Consider the following 16,280-nt stretch of genomic DNA (forward strand, 5'->3'; position numbering starts at 1 on the left):
CCCTCAGTGGCATGAGAAAGTTGGATACTAGTCCCGAGTTTAGGGAGCATTAACACCACGGATATGTTTTTAACTACACCATGGATGGGGATCCCTACAGGACGTTGACACATCTAAACACAGCCATCATCCAGAAATGTGTTAAGCAGCAATCAAGCTAAGTAGCAACATCTGCTCAATAGTTTTGTTGGAAATAATAAGCATAACGGGCAGAATTTATATGCCATATAGCACATAATACGATAGGAAGGTGGTGTGCGATGGTGTTTGTGCCGTATATACTGCGAATGAGTCCTGTGGACGTAACCCCCCTCCGCTGAGCACTATTAGCATATTTAAAATAAAAAAATATATATAGTATGTCACACAGTGCACTGTTATATTTTTAGTTTATTGTGTAAATGTAAATTACTTATTAAATTTTAACTGCCAGACCCTCGACCATTCTTCTAAGGTTCGGAGATCCCTTCTCATCGTTTCTACTCCATCCAGGGTATCCATTCCATTGGCTATTTTTGTGTCATCCGCAAAAAGGCACACCTTTCCTTCCAACCCTTTAGCAATATCTCCCACAAATATATTAAACAGAATAGGCCCCAGCACCGACCCCTGAGGAACTCCAGTGCTCACCTTCCTTTGCTCCTTCCTGTCTCACTAGTGTAACAAGTGAGACAACACATGTACTTAGGTGCAGCACTTATGCCCAGTGGCGTTCCGACCCTAGCTGACACCCGGGGCGGATCGCCGATGCGCCTCCCCCCCCGGGTGCAGCGTGCCCCCCCCGGCAAAATGACACCTCTCCCCCCCCCCGGGTGCACGCCGCTGGGGGGGGGGTGCCGCGGCACGCGCCTGTTGCCCTGTCTCCGAGTTCGCAATTCGCATGTGTTCACTGCTCCCTCTGAGGGAGCAGTGAACACATGCGAATTGCGAACTCGGACTGAGATAGGGGAACAGGCGCCCGCCGCGGCACCCCCCCAGCGGCGTGCACCCGGGGCGGACCGCCCCCACCTTGGTACGCCACTGCTTATGCCAGCCGTGAAGCTGCCATTAACGTGTATGCCTAGTGTTGGAAAGTATATATATAGAGAGGTCAATTCTATAACTAGGCATCTCCATTTAATCAGGCCAAGGTCATATGGTAAGAATCTACTCTATAACAGAACCTAGCGGAGGTTTAGCAAGGACTGAATGGGACCTGGGCAGAAAAATTGAAATGGGCCCCCTTTAACACCATCATTTCCAGGGTAGTGGGGACCGGGGGGGGGGGCACATTTCCCAAAGTTGACATATTACAATTAGAAAAATATACTCTTTTTCCTATCTTTGTTATCTAAACGTTGCTTTGGTCCTAATGTCTCTCTTCTACTTTTCTCAGTTATCTCCAGGGTCTCATCCTTTTGACATTTCTTCTCTGTTTCCGCCAACCATATTTCCTGTGTGTCCCTATCTGTCCTGTCCAGTGTATTTCCCTTTTGCCCCTGTCTACCTCCACGTTCGGCATCTCTCCTTTGTGCCCCTATCCCTCCCCTTGTGTCTAGTATTGCCCCTCTGCTTCATCCTCTGCCAGCATTTCTATGTCCACGTCCCTCCACATGTCCAGATTCTCTCCTCTCTCTTCCTTTCCTCCTGTACCCCCACCCCTGACCCCCCTACCTTCTCTGGTCTAGTATCTCTCACTCCCTCCCTCTGTTGGTCCAGAATCTCACTCTCTCTGCCCCCCAGTCCAGCATTGGCCCCCACTCTCCCCCTCCCCTTTGGTCTAGGTCTCTCTCTCTCGCTTCCCTTTGCTTCCCTGTCCCCCAAGGTCCAGTATCTCTCCCCCTCTCTTCCTCTTCCACTTTGCTCCAGTTCTGCACCTGGGTCTATAGCCCCCACTCCTGACCCCATCGGTCTTCCAAATGCTGCAGCATGTTACAGTCAGCAGAGGATTGTCACTGGTAGAAACACTCTGTCTAGCTGGCGGAGCCTTTCCTCTGCACGTCCTACCTGAATAATGCAACTTCCTGTGGGCAGGACAAGCAAAGGAAAGTCTCTGCCAGACAGGGAGAGGCCACTTTCACTGTGGCTTCTGCCTGCAACACACTGCACTGTTTGGCGGATTGGTGGGGGGTGGAAAGAGGGCTAAACAGATGCAGGACCCGGGCGCGTGGAGGCTGGAGAGGGAGGGAGATCACTTCAGGCAGCCCCTACCATTGTGCGGCCCTGGGAATTTTCCCAGGCTCGCTCAATGGTAGCTACTCCCCTGAAACCTAGGTACCTAGATTGTACTATAGAATACTAGGATAACCCAATACTGCTGCACCTACGGGTCGAAATTCAAAGCGATTTAACCAGCTAGAAATGGTTCCTGGCCAGTTGAATCACCGGTTTGGGGCTAACCAGCACGTAACTGGTTAGTGCCACTGAAAATAACTGGTTAGCGCAGAATTAGAAACTATTTGGGGAGCTTTCTAGGGGCAGAGTTGGCATTGGCCACTTAAGTGCCAGTTGTGAGAACTTAACCAGCTAGATTAACCGCATAAATAGGACCAGGGGCGTAGCTACGTGGGGCCACGGGGGCCTGGGCCCCCGTAGATCTGGCCCTGGACCCCCCTGATGACGACCCTCTCAACCCCCCCTCCCGCCACCAATCCGCCGTCAACCCGCCGTCACCTACCTTTGCTGGCGGGGGACCCCAACCCCTGCCAGCCAAGGTCCTCTTCTTCCTTTGTGCAAGACGTACGTGCAGGACGTCAGACTCAGAAACAGAACGAAGGAAGAAGAGGACCTCGGCTGGTGGGGGTTGGGGTCCCCGCCAGCAAAGGTAGGTGACGGCGGGGGAGGGTTGGGTCAAAGTTGGCAGCGGCACCGGGGGGGGGGGCTAAAATGTGCCCCCTCACCTCAGGCTCTGGACCCCCCTCCCACCGAAGTCTGGCTACGCCCCTGAATAGGACTGTGTAAAAGTCAGTACCATCTTTATGTGGCTGCCAGCTGAATATTATTTCCAGTGTTTGTAATCACAGAGAATTATTTGTGCTGAGTTTTGATAGTTCTAGCTGTAATTTTCAGAGCTCAAATAAAACAAGAATAAAACAGGTGTCTTCTGTTATTTTGACCTAGACACCCCATTATAAGACTGCCCTCCTCATAACACCCAATTACAGATAACTATTATATAAGATGCAAGCAATGATCCCCCTTTATGCAAACATTGAACAAAACAGTTACAAAATAAATGGAAAAGACACACAAATTAGCTATTAACACAAAGAAGTGTTCCCTAAGGTTACCAGCTAGCTTCAGTTTTTCAGGGCAGGATAATGCAGTTCTGACTTTGCTCCAGTGCTTGCTTGACCTTGTAGACTTGTTTTCCTTGGGAAAATCAAGAGGACTCAAGAACTATGAGTCCATGCATATAGTACGGTAAAAATAGGACTTCATTGACCTATCTGGAGCTTGCAACCTTGCTGTTTACTAAGCTGTGCTAGCAACTGGTGATGCGTTAATGCCGACACAGCCTGTTCACTATGAACGGGCTGTGTCAGTCAGTGTTGCCGTGCGGCAGCTGCTAACGCAACTTAGTAAACAGGAGGATTAGGGGTCCTTTTACAAAGGTGCGCTGAAAAATGGCTTGCAGTAGCATAGACGCAGGTTTTGGGCATGCGCAGAATCATTTTTCAGCGCACCTACAAAAATGCCTTTTTAAAATTTTGCTGAAAATGGATGTGCGTCAAAATGAAAATTGCCGCGCATCCATTTTGGATCTGAGATCTTACTGCCAACCAATGAAATTACTGCAAGAGCCATGCAGTAGCCAGGCAGGAATTCCATTTTGGTGCGCCTAGACGCTTATGTGGCTTAGTAAAAGGGCCCCTTAGCGTCTTCTAGAAAATAATGAAAGATGGAGGGTAAGGAGGCAACCCAGACAGAATTCTGGAGAAACCTTGCCAGACAGTGGTTCATAATGAATATAGTGAGAGATCTGGAATTACAAGAGAATCATAGTGGAAACTCTTTGAATCTGTTGTCAGTAAACAGCGCCTCACTGGGTAATTTATTTAGGGCTCCTTTTACCAAGCGGAAGTAATAGGGGCACTGCGGTGGCATCAGCACGTGGATTTACCGAATGCTGAGGCCCCCCTTTTACTGCAACGAGTGAAAGGTTTTTTTTGTCCAAGAAAAAAAAATGTCTATGCGCTACACCAAGGCATTGGTGTGTGGCCATTTCCTAGGGGAGCCTGGTGGTAACCAGGCAATGCGCGGTGCTATCTGATTCCCCGCCGCTGGGAAAAAAATAACTTCTGTGCAGTGGAAATGGCACACGGTGGGGGCTGTAAGTACTGCTGGGCTCCTGCAGGATTGCCATGCAGAAAGCCCACAGTAGGCTTTTGTGAAAGGGCCCCGTGTAGTGATTTTAACAGAACTTACTGACCTTTAAATGCATCCATTCTGCAGCCCCCCTCCCCATTACCTCTCCACTCTCATCTCTCCCTACATTCCTCCCCATGACCTCCGCTCGCTGGACAAATCTCTCTTGTCGTCCCCCTTCTGCTCCACTGTTACCCCCCGGCTTCGTTCCTTTTCTCTCGCGGCACCTTATGCCTGGAATAAACTTCCTGAGCCTGTACGTCTAGCTCCATCGCTACCTGTTTTCAAATCTATGCTGAAAACCCACCTTTTCACTGCTGCTTTTGGCTCCTAGCCACTACTCATTTGCCTCCCCCTTAATTGTCTTGTCTGTCTGTATTATTTTAAATTGTAAGCTCTATTGAGCAGGGACTGTCCCTCTGTGTCAAGTGTTCAGCGCTGCGTGCGTCTGGTAGTGCTATACAAATGCTAATAATAACTGGTCGTGGGCATTTGTAGGACAGTCTGGTGCTTCCAACGTGTTGGTACCATAAGTCATGAAGAGAAGGAGCAGTGATTGTCAGGATTAAGGGCCCCGTTTACTAAGCCGTGCTAGAGGCGCGTTGGTGCTTTTATCGCGTGCTAACTGTGTAGGCGCCCGCAATATTCCTATGGGCGTCTACACAGCGCGCGCTAATTTTGTGCACGTGCTAAAAACGCTGACTCACCTTAGTAAACAGAGCCCTAAGTGTGATGTGAAATGTGAAGGTTCTGTAGAAGGGTTAAGATGTGATCATTTTTAGCATGAGTGCAAGAACATCAGGGGTGTTTTTGTGTCGTTTCTGGGAATGTTTTTTTTTTCCTTATGTTTTCATGGGAACTCTCTCATTACAATTACGCACGCTGTTTTGGAAAGTGTGCGCACTATACACAGGGAGACAGAAACAAAAAAAAGGCAAAGATCTGCCACAGAAATAGCAAACCAAAAGAAAAAAAGCAGATCAAAAAAGACAAAAAAAATGGACCAGGAGGGTAACAGAAGAAGTGGTTTATTACAAGTTACTCCTGTTTCATTTTGTCGTCTTTTTTGATCAGTCTTTTTTCTTTTGGTTTGCTATACACAGGGAGTTCATACTCATTCAGAAGAGTGTTTACTCTTTTCTGCGATGCTTTGCTCTTGTATACACTATCGGAAAAGACTGCACAGAACAAAACACAAAACTGTTTGTGGACGACATAGGAAATATCGTTGTCATATCCTTTTGTGGTTTCAAATGAATGCACCAGGGGCGTAGCCAGACTTCGGCGGGAGGGGCGTCCAGAGCCTGAGGTGAGGGGGCACATTTTAGCCCCCCCCCCCCGGTGCCGACGACCCCCTCCTACTACTACTACTACTATTTAGCATTTCTATAGCGCTACAAGGCATACGCAGCGCTGCACAAACATAGAAGAAAGACAGTCCCTGCCCTCCCCGCCATTGCCGACCCCCCCTGCTGACGACCCTCTCAACCCCCCTCCCACCACCACCCTTTGTTGGCGGGGGACCCCAACCCCCATCAGCCGAGGTCCTCTTCATCTGTTGCAAGGCTTTGTTCAGTTTCTGAGCCTGACATCCTTGCAACGGAAGAAGAGGGCCTCGGCTGGCGGAGGTTGGGGTCCCCCGCCAGCAAAGATAGGCGACGGCGGGTTGGCAGCGGGAGGGGGGGTCAAAAGGGTCATCCGCAGGGGGGTCCAGGGCCAAATCTACGGGGGCCCAGGCCCCCATGGCCCCACATAGCTACGCCACTGGAATGCATATCCCTATGCGACGGAGATCAAGGGGCTCTTTCACTAAGCCGCGTAAGCATCTACCTGAGCCCAACACCTGCCAAAATGGAGTTACCGCATGGCTACCACGTGCCTCTTGGGGTAATTTCATTTTTGACGTGCATCCGAGACACGTGTCCAAAAAATGTTTTCCGACCCGCGCGCCAAGTGGTACTTGACGCGCGTAGCTCATTACCGCCCAGTTACCGCATGAGTCTTTACCGCTAAGTCAATGGCTGGCGGTAAGGTCTCAGACCCGAAGGGACACGCGGCAATTTTGATTTTGCCACATGTCCATTTTTGGCAAAAATTCAAAAAAGGCCTTTTTTTTACAGGCACGCTGAAAAATGGATCGGCGCACACCCAAAGCCCGCGCCTACACTACCACAAGCCATTTTTCAGTGCCCCTTTGTAAAAGGGCCCTAAGGGACTAAAGAGAGTAGGAATGAGCATATCATCGCTGAGTAGCATTGGAATTAGAAGCCAAAGCAGCACAGGACCCTTCAAGGATGGGGGCAACACAGCTATACTTTATTAATCAGACCTGACATGGTCCATGTTTCGCCGCCTACATTAGGGATCTAGGCAAATAGAGAGAATAAGCACAGACTTACAGGAAAATTATAGATTTTTACCATAAAATAATTTAAAACAAAACATAAATTAATGATATTAAAAAGATATATATATAAATAAAGGTTAAATGAGTGTACAAACCAATAAATAAAAATAAAATGATTTACATAAAATAAACTGCGGGTAATATAGATGAATTAAAAAGTAAGTGGAAGCTTCATATAGCTGAAAACTAGGTGTAGTGTCTGAATCCAAATATGTCAATCATTCAATGGAAAGATGCATCGTCTTGAGAAACCAAAGTGACAAATGATCTTAAGAAATGTGATGCTGATATGAAAGTGACGTATGAAAAATACTAATGTGAGAAGCTAGGATGAAGAATGGTGGTAAAAGTGTGCAAACTCCTCACTGAACATTACGTTTCTGTTTCTGCTGCATTTACCCCTGGATTCTCTATATCACGGCAAGATTTCCGCACGGAAATCTAAGCGGATTCCATAACAATTTGCATAACCTAATTGGTTTACAAGCCAATCAGCGTTAATTGGATAACAAGCACTTATCAGCACTAATTGGCTTTACTTAGAATTTGCATGCACTACCTGCTAAGCGTATTCTGTAAGGTGGTGCGCACAAATTCTTATGTGCATGGTGAAAAGGGGGTGTGGTCATGGGCAATCCAAAACTCTACGCACAGGGTTCTAGAATACACCTGCTCTGCTCTGTCAGTTTTCAAGGGCCATATTTGTCCTACTTCCAATCTCTCCCATCAGGCACAAACCCCTTTAGGGCCGTCCTCCTTCCATGAGGGCATCTTGCTGGGTCACACCCTGGCCTTAAGCAGATACTTTTCTGCTCTGTCCTGCTCCTGGATAGGGCTCCCCAATCCTTCCAGAGCTCTTATTCCTTCTCCAGTTATCGTGAGAACGACAATAACTGCTCCTTAATTTCTGCCTACTCGAAGGTGGTGTTCAAAGATCCTGGCCACTTGGCAGGGGCTTGCAGGCAACCAGAGATTACTCAGTGTCCTTCTTTAGAGACAAAACCAAGGAAATCTCCACTTTTATTATCCCTTGACTCCATCTCCCCTGTCACTCTTCTCTTCAGGGACACTTTTCCTCTGCATTTTGTTTCATAAACACTCCCATGGGCCGGGTTTCCTTCAACCCAGGGACCTCCCAGTTACTCCCCTCAGTGACTCTCTACAGGGATTCCATCTTTTAGTAATCCCAATTCACCAGGGGATTACATTAAGACATCAAGACCCAAACAACACTTAGGCCAGATTAAGGAGACCCAGTCTGCTTGCTCAGTTGTGAAACAATGTACCTTGTGCCCATGACGTCCAAAAAAAAAGTCATGTCACAATTCTTCCCTGAATTGGATAAAAATTCTACCAGCACTTTTTTGCACACAATTTTGCAGTCACAGTATTTTTCTGTATGAACATTTATATTGCACAAGTCTCCAGATATTAATTACTAGCTGTTAAGCCCGTTAAAACGGGCGAGATTTCCAGCTACCCTCCTCGTCGCCGCTCCCTCCCCCCCCCTCCTTGCCGGGCCCCCTGCACTGACCTGACAGCGCCTCTCACCTCCGTATGAAAGCGCTGCAGGCAGCAGCAGATCGCTCTGCTGCTGCCTACAGCGCTTCCACACGGAGGTGAGAGGCGCTGGCAGGTCAGTGAAGGGGGCCCGATACGGAGGGGGGCGGGAGCGGCGGCGGGGATGGGGGGGAGGGTGGAGGTTGGTGCTCACGATGTTCGTTTCCAGGCTCCAGGTGGCAGCGAGGGCGGGACAGAGGGAAGTTTCTACTGCGCATTTGCAGGTGAGTCGGTCACTTGCCATTGATATGTTTGATTAGGCAAATGAAGCTCAGTTTCTAGACTGTGCAAACAAATAAACTTTCACTTTTCTTTGCCTCAGTTTTCTTTGATCCTCCAAATTGATATCTGAGTAACTATATGTATTCAAGGGCCACAAATAAATCAGGCTTTCAGGATACCCATTAAGAATATATATGAGAAAATCTGCATGCATACTGCCTTCATTGTATGCACACCTATCCCATACATATTCATTAGGAATTTCATGAAAATCCAACCAATGCACAGCTCTCAAGGACTGGAAGCGAATACTGGGTGACAACAGGGCCGCCGAGAGACTGAGCCAAGCCGCCCCCCTCCCCCCCAGGATCACCGCTGCCAACCTTGGGGCTGGCGGGGATTCTGATGCCCCGCCAGCAGAAGACTCTAGCGCTGCTCTTCACTCTATGCCTGCTCTGCCCCTGCAGCTGCTTTTTTCTCTTGTCGCGCAGGCTTGGTTTCAACCGAGTATGCACCTGAGGGGGAAAGCAGCCGGTCGGCACGGCGGTAGAGGCGAGCGAAGAGCAGCACTGGAGCGGGGCCCGAACACTGGGGCCCGTCAGGAGCAGGAGAGAAAGAGAGAGAGACACCGGCGCCGGGCCTCACCTTGGAGGCCGGGCCTGGGGAATTTTTTCCCCCCTGCCTCCCCCAACTCGGTGGTCCTGTGTGACAACATTGCGATCACTGAGACAGATCATGCAGTCCTGGCATATTGTCTGCAACTGAAGAACCAAACGAGATTAGAGTTGTTAACCTCTCCAAGGTTGACCCAAAGAGGTTGATCCAGCCTTGGCTTTGCTTCAGTCATGCACAGAGATGTAGGGGTCCTTTAACTAAGCTGCGGTAAAAAGTGGTCTGCGGCAGTGTGGGTGCGTGTTTCTGGCGCACGCTTGGCCATTTTTTTACCTCATCTGTGAAAAAGGGCCTTTCTTAAAATGGGCCAGGAAATGGCCGTGTGCTGAAATTAAAATTAGTGTGTGCCTATTTATAGCCTGAGCCCTTACTGCCACCCGTTGATCTAGCGGTAAGGGCTCACGCACTACATGTGTAGTAACCGTTTAGCACACGCCAACTGCCAACGGAATTGCCGCGCGCAGAAGAAAATATACAATTTGTTTTCTGCAGCCAGAATGAGCGCACACCAAACCCAAAATTACCACCAGGGGGTCGTTTTGGCACATGCTGCACGCGCTTAGGCCTTACCACAGCTTAGTAAAAGGGCCCATAGTGGGTTAATGCCCATCTCTTCAATGTCGCCTTCAGCACCTAACCACCATACCTCTATTCAGGAAATCTAGACTGCCCCAACTTGACATTTCGTCCTTTAGATTGTAAGCTCCTTCGAGCAGGGACTGTCCTTCTTTGTTAAACTGTACAGCGCTGCGTAACCCTAGTAGCACTCTAGAAATGTTAAGATAGTAACATAGTAAATGACAGCAGAAAAAGACCTGCATGGTCCAACCAGTCTGCCCAACAAGACAAACTCATATGTGCTACTTTTTCTGTATACCCTACTTTGATTTGTACCTGTCCTCTTCAGGGCACAGACCGTATAAGTCTGCCCAGCACTATCCCCGCCTCCCACCATCGGCTCTGGCATAGACCGTATACGTCTGCCCAGCACTATCCCCACCTCCCGCCACCGGCTCTGCCACCCAATCTTGGCTAAGCTCCTTAGGATCCATTCCTTCTCAACAGGATTCCTTTATGTTTATCCCCCGCGTGTTTGAATTCTGTTACCGTTTTCATTGTACAGCGCTGCGTAACCCTAGTAGCGCTTTAGAAATGTCAAGTAGTAGTAGTAGTAGTCATTTCCACCACTTCCCGCGGGAGGGCATTCCAAGCATCCACTACTCTCTCCGTGAAAAAATACTTCCTGACATTTTTCTTGAGTCTGCCTCCCTTCAATCTCATTTCATGTCCTCTCGTTCTACCGCCTTCGCACCTCCGGAAAAGGTTCATTTGCGGATTAATACTTTTCAAATATTTGAACGTCTGTATCATATCACCCCTGTTTCTCCTTTCTTCCAGAGTATACATGTTCAGGTCATCAAGTCTCTCCTCATACGTCTTGTAACGCAAATCCCTTACCATTCTCGTAGCTTTTCTTTGCACCGCTTCAATTCTTTTTAACATCCTTCGCAAGGTACGGCCTCCAAAACTGAACACAATACTCCAGGTGGGGCCTGACCAACGACTTGTACGGGGGCATCAACACTTCCTTTCTTCTGCTGATCACACCTCTCTCTATACAGCCTAGCAACCTTCTCGCTACGGCCACCGCCTTGTCACACTGTTTCATCGCCTTCAGATCCTCGGATACTATCACCCCAAGATCCCTCTCCCCGTCAGTACCTATCAGACTCTCCCCGCCTAACACATACGTCTCCCGTGGGTTTCTACTCCCTAAATGCATCACTTTGCATTTCTTTGCATTGAATTTTAATTGCCAAACGTTAGACCATTCTTCTAGCTTCCTCAGATCCCTTTTCATGCTTTCCACTCCCTCCCGGGTGTCCACTCTGTTGCAGGTCTTAGTATCATCCGCAAATAGGCAAACTTTACCTTCTAACCCTTCGGCAATGTCACTCACAAATATATTGAACAGAATCGGTCCCAGCACCGATCCCTGAGGCACACCACTACTCACCTTTCCCTCCTCCGAGCGAATTCCATTCACCACCACCCTCTGGCTTCCGTCCGTCAACCAGTTCCTAATCCAGTTCACCACTTCAGGTCCTATCTTCAGCCCATCCAGTTTATTTAAGAGCCTCCTGTGGGGAACTGTGTCAAAAGCTTTGCTGAAATCTAAGTAGATTACGTCCATAGCTCGTCCCTGATTCAATTCTCCTGTCACCCAATCAAAGAACTCAATGAGATTCGTTTGGCACGATTTCCCTTTGGTAAAACCATGTTGTCTCGGATCTCGCAACTTATTGGCTTCCAGGAAATTCACTATCCTTTCCTTCAGCATCACTTCCATTACTTTTCCAATAATCGAAGTGAGGCTTACCGGCCTGTAGTTTCCAGCTTCTTCCCTATCACCACTCTTGTGAAGAGGGACCACATCCGCTCTTCTTCAATCCCACGGAACCTCTCCCGTCTCCAAGGATTTATTAAACAAATCTTTAAGAGGACCTGCCAGAACCTCTCTGAGCTCCCTCAATATCCTCGGGTGGATCCCATCCTGTCCCATGGCTTTATCTACCTTTAGCTTTTCAAGCTGTTCATACACACTCTCTTCCGTGAACGGTGCTCTAGCCACTTCAATCTCATTTGTACTTTTTGCAGTCCATCGCGGTCCTTCTCCAGGATTTTCTTCTGTGAAAACAGAACAAAAGTATCTATTTAGCAAATTTGCTTTTTCTTCATCATTATCCACATAGCGGTTCGCAGTATCTTTTAGTCTCACAATTCCCTTTTTAGTCATTCTCCTTTCACTTATATACCTGAAGAAATTTTTGTCACCCCTCCTTACATTTCTAGCCATTTGTTCTTCCGCTTGCGCTTTCGCCAGACGTATCTCTCTCTTGGCTTCTTTCAGTTTCATCCTGTATTCCTCCTTGTGTTCCTTTTCTTTAGTTTTTGTGTATTTCTGGAACGCCAACTCTTTAGCCTTTATTTTCTCAGCCACTTGCTTGGAGAACCATATCGGTTTCCTTTTTCTCTTGCTTTTATTTACTTTCCTTACATAAAGGTTCGTGGCTCTATTTATAGCTTCTTTCAGCCTGGACCACTGTCCTTCCACTTCTCGTATTTCCTCCCAGCCCATCATCTCCTTCCTCAGGTATTCCCCCATTTTAGTAAAGTCAGCACGCTTGAAATCCAGAACTTTGAGTTTTGAGTGGCCGCTCTCCCCTTTAGCTGTAATATCAAACCAAACCGTTTGATGGTCACTGCTGCCCAGGTGGGCACCCACTCAGATATTTGACACGCTATCCCCATTTGTGAGCACCAGATCCAGTGTCGCTCCCTCCCTCGTGGGTTCCGTCACCATTTGTCTGAGCAAACCGCTTTGTAAAGCATCCACGATCTCTCTACTTCTTTTCGATTCCGCAGACGGAACCTTCCAATCTACATCCGGCAGATTGAAATCTCCCAGCAACAGCACCTCTTTCTTGTTTCCCAACTTTTGAATATCTGCGATCAGGTCTTTATCTAGTTCCTCCAATTGTTTCGGAGGTCCGTAGACAACACCCACGTGTATAGAGGTTCTATCCTCTATTTTTAAGGTGATCCATATCGCCTCTTCCTTTCCCCAGGTCCCTGTCATTTCGGTCGCCGTGATATCATTTCTCACATATAGAGCTACTCCTCCACCTTTACGACTCTCTCTATCCTTCCTAAACAGATTATAGCCTGGTATGTTTGCATCCCATTCATGGGAACCATTTAGCCACGTCTCATATATATATATATATATATATATATATACTGTATATATATATACTAGTAGTAGTAGTAGTATGGGAGGGATATATTTGGAGGATGGAATGTGGGTGGGGACAGGGGAGTGCCAAGTGTGGGGGGGAAAGCTGAGGGGTGAGAGTGGGTGGGCAGGCATTGAAAGTATGTACGGCAGGGGTTTTTAAACCTGTCCTGGGGAAACCCCAACCAATCAGGTTTTCAGGGTATTCACACTGAATAGTCACTTGTTCAGAACCCTTATTTTATCATCCTCACCTTAATATTCCCTTATCTCTTGTTTGTCCTAATTAGATTGTAAGCTCTGTCGAGCAGGGACTGTCTCTTCATGTTCAACTGTATAGCGCTGCGTACGTCTAGTAGCGCTATAAAAATGATAAGTAGTAGTAGTAGTTAATGGGTGGGGGTGTTATATGCGTTTCCTGTGCTGCTCCAACTGTTTCTCCTGCAAGAAATTGGTTATCCTCCCTTCATCTACCTTTCAGAGCACTAGCCCATTCCCAGCATCACAAATTCAGAACAGAAGAGGTTGGCACAGCACCATATATACACCAGAGAGGGAGCCAGGCTCAGTATTTTGGATGGGTCCTTCTATGCACGTGCTGTCGTCCCCTCCCCACCACACCACACCCATCTTCCCAGAGGTATTTTTTAATATCACAGATTTTTTTTCACCTACCCACATCTTCTCCCGCTCCTCCATGGCGTCCATGCATCTGGACTCCTTTCTCTGAACCCCGTCCCTCCCCAGTGTCGGAACAAGTGTCCCTCGGCGCCTGCAGCTATCATTCTCAGGCTTCCATCTGCCGGTGTCCCGCCCTCGCTGACATAATTTCCTGTTTCCTGTGTGGCAGAACGTGGCAGATGGAGGTGCGTGGCACTGCCCAATTACCACCGGGTATACTCTAGAGCTACAAAAATGAATACATTTTTGTAGCGCAGGAAATGACATGCTAGGGGTGGGAAGTACCACAGGGCTGCTGCGGTAGCCCGACGGTACCTCCCGTATAGCGAGTGGTAAGCACGCGTTGTGCTTATCGCCGCTTGGTAAAAGGAGCCCTATGTAAATTTTGGTATGTACGTCTTGTGAATGTGTGCTGTCCTATCTCCAAATGGTGTTCTTTTCTAATCCTGTTTTTACCAATTGTAAACCGCCTTGACCCAGTCTTTGAATTTGGTGGGATATCAAGAACTAAATAAACATAAATACAGTTTGGGTTTGTGCTCGCATTTTGCTGTGCGCTATGTTATATCGCTGGACGCCCAACCCAAAAGGGGGCATGGCCACAGGACAGGCATGAGTAGGTCACGGGGTAGATGTGCCCAACTGGTGCACCGGGATTTACACCTGGTTTAGGTTGGCGTATGTCCTAGTATTCAAACTCAGGCATGAGAATCCAAGATGCGTGCTATTTCATAAAGGGTTCTCAGCTCAGAGCATTCTGTATCGAACAGTGGCGTAGCTACGTGAGACCATGGGGGCCTGGGCCCCCGTAGATTTGGCCCTGGAACCTCCTGCCGATGACCCTCTCGACCCCCCCCTTCCTGCCGCCAACCCTCCCCCGCCGGCAAAGGTAAGCGACGGCGGGGGACCCCAACGTGCAGGACGTCAGACTCACAGAAACAGAACGAAGCCTTGTGCCGGAAGAAGAGGACTTTGGCTGGTGGGTGTTGGGGTCCCCCGCCAGCAAAGGTAGGCGACAGTGGTGGCAGGGGAGGGTTGGAGGCGGGAGGGGGGGGGTCGAGAGGGTCATCGGCAGGGGGGTCAAAGTTGTTATTGGTGGTGGTGGTGGCGGTGGTGGGGATCGGCAATAGTGGGGGGGGGGCAGCGGCGCCGGGGGGGGCTAAAATGTGCCCCCTCACCTCAGGCTCTGGACCCCCCCTCCCGCCGAAGTCTGGCTACGCCCCTGGTATCGAATAGCACCGAGTGCCGATTTTTTTTCCAGCGCTGATTTTTGAGCACCATTTACTGAATCCAGCCTTCTAGGCATACAAGAAAGTTTCCAAGGAAGGGAAAGCCTGCCTCCTGAGGTAGGGAAGCACCTAAGAATAGAATTGTGCAGGGGAAGTATTTTTGTTTGATTTTGGTTAAACCTTTCATTGCTTTGTTCAGTTTTGTTTTGTTTTTTTCTATTTTAGTGGCCACTATTTCAATTTAGCACATGCTAACACAAAATAGTGTGCCACAGTTTGTCTTGGACATGTGATATTTCATGTCACTGCAGGCTTAATCAGTATATGTTCAATGAAATAGCTTAAGCTAAAATGGAGTGAAACTGCAGAAAATGAAAATGTTCATCCCTAAGTGAAAATAAGGAACTTAGAAGCCTGGTGGGAGGGAGTGAACTAGAAGGGGTGGAAATATAAACTAATTTAAACTGAAAGCAGCATAAAATCAAAAAGCTAAAGCAGGGCAGATTCTAACAGAAGATTAACAAATCAAAACACATTGAAACAACTAGACTTTTTGAAAATCTTTCCAGTGTTTATGGAACCTGGAAAGCTCAATACATCTGCGGTCAAAGTACAACAGACTTAAGCCACTCATTATGGGCCCCTTTTACTAAGCTGTGTAAGCATCTATGCGCGCCCAACGCACGCCAAAATGAACTTACCCTGCCTGACTACCGCATGCCTCTTGTGGTAATTTAATTTTTGGCGGGCGTCCACTACGCGCGTCTGGCAAATATTTTCGGACGAGTGCAATGGACGCGCGCCAAGTGGCATCTGACGTGCATAGGTCGTTGCCATGCAGATTCTTTACCGCTAGGTCTACGGCGGGCGGTAAGGTAAGACTCCCAAAATGGGCGCGCGGCAATTTTGATTTTGCCGCACATCCATTTTCGGCAAAAATTTTTAAAAAGGCATTTTTGGTACGTGCGCTGAAAAATATTTCTGCGTACAGCCAAAACCCGCGCCTACGCTACCGTAAGCCACTATATTTTTGTATTATTACTGTATTGGACACATTTTACAAGCGTTGCTCATTACAAAATAGATGGTCTACTTTGCACGTCTGACTTCTGATGCACAAATGTGGGGTTCCTTTTACTAAGCTATGCTGAAAAATGCTTACTGTGGTGTAGGTGGGATTTGGGGCGCATGCAGATCCATTTTTCAGCCTGCCTGTAAAAAAAGCCCTTTTTAGTATTTTTGCCGAAAATGGATGTACGGCAAAATTAAAATTGCCGCGCATCCATTTTGGATCTGTGACCTTACCACCAGCCATTGACCTAGCGGTAAAGTCTCGCATGGTAACCGGGTGGTAATGACCTACACA

At 48.1% G+C, this 16,280-nt stretch overlaps 1 protein-coding gene across 1 annotated transcript in view; it reads left to right on the top strand.

The window, feature by feature from the left end:
* The window catches only part of LOC115456788 (collagen alpha-6(VI) chain-like), a 38,214-nt gene that overhangs the window by 3,821 nt on the left and 18,113 nt on the right, over positions 1-16,280 (top strand). The window lies entirely within an intron of this gene.

This window comes from Microcaecilia unicolor, chromosome 13, assembly GCF_901765095.1.
Source record: "Microcaecilia unicolor chromosome 13, aMicUni1.1, whole genome shotgun sequence".
NCBI classification, from domain to species: domain Eukaryota; kingdom Metazoa; phylum Chordata; class Amphibia; order Gymnophiona; family Siphonopidae; genus Microcaecilia; species Microcaecilia unicolor.